The following is a 2,723-nucleotide window of genomic DNA, read 5'->3' as shown; positions in this document are numbered from 1 at the left end:
GAGAAAGAAGGCCTGCGTGCTGGGAAGGGGCCATGAGACCATATCTCAAGGCCTGGCCTGATGTCAGTACCTTCCTATCTATGTGTTTTAGGAACAGACAGCACAGCATGACCCGTCTGGCCGAAGTGCCAGATATGCAGCCCAGCACACCTTGTCTTTATAAGAATAAAGACAGAACAAATGAACCCATGATTTTTACTAGGCTTTGGTTTGGTGACCAATTGGATGAAGAGGGCTCAAAAAATTAAAGTAGGCCGAAACCGGTTTGGCTCAGTGGATAGAGCGTCGGCCTGTGGACTGAAAGGTCCCAGGTTCGATTCCGGTCAAGGGCATGTACCTGGGTTGCGGGCACATCCCCAGTAGGAGATGTGCAGGAGGCAGCTGGTCGATGTTTCTCTCTCATCGATGTTTCTAACTCTCTATCTCTCTCCCTTCCTCTCTGTAAAAAATCAATAAAATATATTTTAAAAAAATTAAAAGTAGAATAGATGAAAGATACATGGTCATTTCTGAAGTACATTTTGTGTATGTGTGTGTTTTATCAGAGGAAGGGAGAGGGAGAGAGAGAGAAACATCAATGATGAGAGAGAATCATTGATTGGTTGCCTCCTGCATGCCCCCTACTGGGGATCAAGCCTGCAACCCAGGCATGTGCCCTCGACCGGAATCGAACCTGGGACCCTTCAATCCGCAGGCCAACACTCTGTCCACTGAGCCAAACCAGCTAGGGCTGAAGTACATTTTTTGAGAACCACAATATTAAGCCGGACATTCAACACACAGCATTTTTGTTTTCTTGCTGTTGCTCTGAGTTTTTCACATTAAATTTAAAGTTTAAGGATATCTTGTCTAAATTTTAATTTAGATAAGAATGATTAGTTCTGAATACCAGGTAGGCTAGGGGGAAGTAGACACCATGAGGATTCCCTCTAAAGCTTTGAAGGCAAGGTTGTATTTCAGTCATACTAAATTAAGAAATGGAGTTCATTATTTTTTCTTCATTTAGTTTCAGTGACTCAAGTGTAATTTGACAAGGCATTGCCAGGTTCCTGAATAAAATGTTCACTGTGTCTGGCACTGAAGGCAGTGGACATTTCCCTGTTGGATGCGCTCTCTAGGAAATTGTACGTGCTTCTATCAGCTAAGCTGGTGAGTTGTCACAGAAGCCTTAATGTAGGTCATTCATTGGAGCATCCACCAGTACCCTGGACCCTGCTTTTATTCATCCTGCTTCTATGCTACCTTGGGGCCTTTTCATTAAGAAAGCAAAACAGAGCCGTCAGGTAATCTGAGGGTTTGGGTATTAAGAAGCAACAATGTAGTGGGGCACTGACTTCCAGGCAGAGAGCTACAATGCTCAAAACCAGAACAGCTATTCTGAGGGAATAAAGTTGGTATCCACCCCTGTCACCTCCCACTCCACACAAAGTGAAACCAAGGTCAGCTCAAGTGTTGGGGCAGCAGGGTCTTAGAATACCTGTCATAGAAAGGTAGAGAAGTAAGCATATGCCTGAGAGAAACTTTTGCCCTGAGTCAGACATAACCCTGGGGGGAATTTCCTTCTCGTCTATGTCGTCTTCTCTTCCTGAGACACAGACGCAGGCAGGACAAGTTTTGTATAACACAATTTTTATGGCAAAATGCTGTCTGGACCTGGAAACTGACAGACTTTTGGATGTGTTTATAAATGGGAAGCTACCTGTGCTAAGCATTTATTTGCAATTTAGAGATTTAAAAAAAAATGGTTTTCCGTTTGAGGAAGATTATGCCTTATTTTGAGAAGTGGGCCATGTTTTGGGTTTCAGAATGTTAAGGGTTTTTTTTTTTAAAGTTGGCAGTAGGGGTTTACTAGTACTTGCAAGGGCTGTGGTGTTCACCTGACTGGGTTTGAAATGACTTGGGGCAGATTTATCTCCTGAAGTCTCACCCAGTTCCCCATCTCTAACCTAGTGCTAGGCTTCCTCAGCAAATACTGCGTTTACAGCCACCCTGGCCAGATAAGGTTTAATAAATGTTAACCACTGTTGTCTTTTTTAAAAATATTTTTTTATTGATTTCAGAAAGGAAGGGAAAGGGAGAGAGAGATAGAAACATCAATGATGAGAGAATCATTGATCGGCTGCCTCCTGCATGCCCCCCACTGGGGATAGAGCCAGCGACCTGGGCATGTGCCCTTGACCAAAATCGAACCAGTCTGCAGGCTGATGCTCTATCCACCAGCCAAACCAACTAGAGCAACCATTGTTGTCTTCATTTTTGTTGTAATCTTGTATTCCTCTATTCTGCAGGGATATTGTGTATTTATCATTCACATGTAGATTGATTATCTCTTTGTAACCAATGTCATGAGGAATTCAGGATATTTAAGATCTAACTCTCTACACTTCCCTTAATAAGCAATAATAAAATACATTATTTGGTTAACCTACTTCTGTGAGATCATTTCTGTGTTGTTTTTTTAATTTCTAGGCATATGTTTAAATTTTTTCTCTATAAAAGGGTAGCTAATTGTGCTGAGTGAACCTAGTGTTTTTGGGAGGCTTCTACTTTTTGCTATTGAGACCAAATAGAATTTTTAAAATTATATATATGTAATTAATAATGTCCTGAATTTAGAACCTTTCATCTTTTTTTTTTAATTAAATCTTTATTGTTCAGATTACATTTGTTCCTCTTTTTTTCCCCCCCATAACTCCCCTCCTCCCAGTTCCCGCCCCCCCCTC

The 2,723-nt window shown here is 41.7% G+C and overlaps 1 protein-coding gene across 1 annotated transcript in view; it reads left to right on the top strand.

Moving 5' to 3' along the window:
• Positions 1–1,069: 1,069 nt before the first annotated feature.
• RBM17 (RNA binding motif protein 17) overlaps positions 1,070–2,723 on the top strand; it is a 26,235-nt gene continuing 24,581 nt past the window's right edge. Inside the window, exon 1 of the mRNA XM_005869490.2 lies at positions 1,070–1,149. The gene's annotated coding sequence lies outside the window, so the exon portion shown is untranslated. The remainder of the gene's footprint in view (positions 1,150–2,723) is intronic.

This window comes from Myotis brandtii, unplaced genomic scaffold (assembly GCF_000412655.1).
Source record: "Myotis brandtii unplaced genomic scaffold, ASM41265v1 scaffold297, whole genome shotgun sequence".
NCBI lineage: Eukaryota > Metazoa > Chordata > Mammalia > Chiroptera > Vespertilionidae > Myotis > Myotis brandtii.
This window is presented reverse-complemented; position numbering and strand designations above follow the sequence as displayed.